Source organism: Sinocyclocheilus anshuiensis, unplaced genomic scaffold (assembly GCF_001515605.1).
Source record: "Sinocyclocheilus anshuiensis isolate Anshui unplaced genomic scaffold, SAMN03320099.WGS_v1.1 scaffold595, whole genome shotgun sequence".
Taxonomy (NCBI): Eukaryota; Metazoa; Chordata; class Actinopteri; order Cypriniformes; family Cyprinidae; genus Sinocyclocheilus; species Sinocyclocheilus anshuiensis.
The window spans coordinates 504,827-505,486 of NW_015551037.1; positions in this window are offsets into that span (position 1 = coordinate 504,827).

The following is a 660-nucleotide window of genomic DNA, read 5'->3' on the forward strand; positions in this document are numbered from 1 at the left end:
TTTATGCACCAAGAGCTTGTAACACTCCAAAGAGAAAGGAAAAATTGAAATCGCATCATATGACCCCTTTAAAGTCAGCACACATTTGATTGCATTTATGTTTCTAATGATGCTGGAAAATTAATTCATATACAAAACTGAAAGTTTAAGTCTTATAGAATAATAATAATAATAACAACAGCAACAAAAAAATAATAATAATTATTATTAGATCTATAAATGAGTAAATAATCTGATTCCAGTGCCTGAAATGAACAAAACAAAACAATTAAAATTGCAGTATTTTTATTAGATAGATAGATAGATAGATAGATAGATAGATAGATAGATAGATAGATACAGTGGGTACGGAAAGTATTCAGACCCCCTTAAATTTTTCACTCTTTGTTATATTGCAGCCATTTGCTAAAAGTCAGAATCATTTTAGTGTGTATATAATAATAATAATAATAATAATAGTAATAATGATTAATATTATAATTTTAATAATAACAATAATAATTATTATAATTAATATTTTGTATTAACCTTTATCTGTATATATTCAATTCATGTAATTTATTTATATAAATAATAATTCACATTAATTCACATAGTCTTTGCAACTTTACAGATCTTCTTTATGCACCAAGAGCTTGTAACACTCCAAAGAGAAAGGAA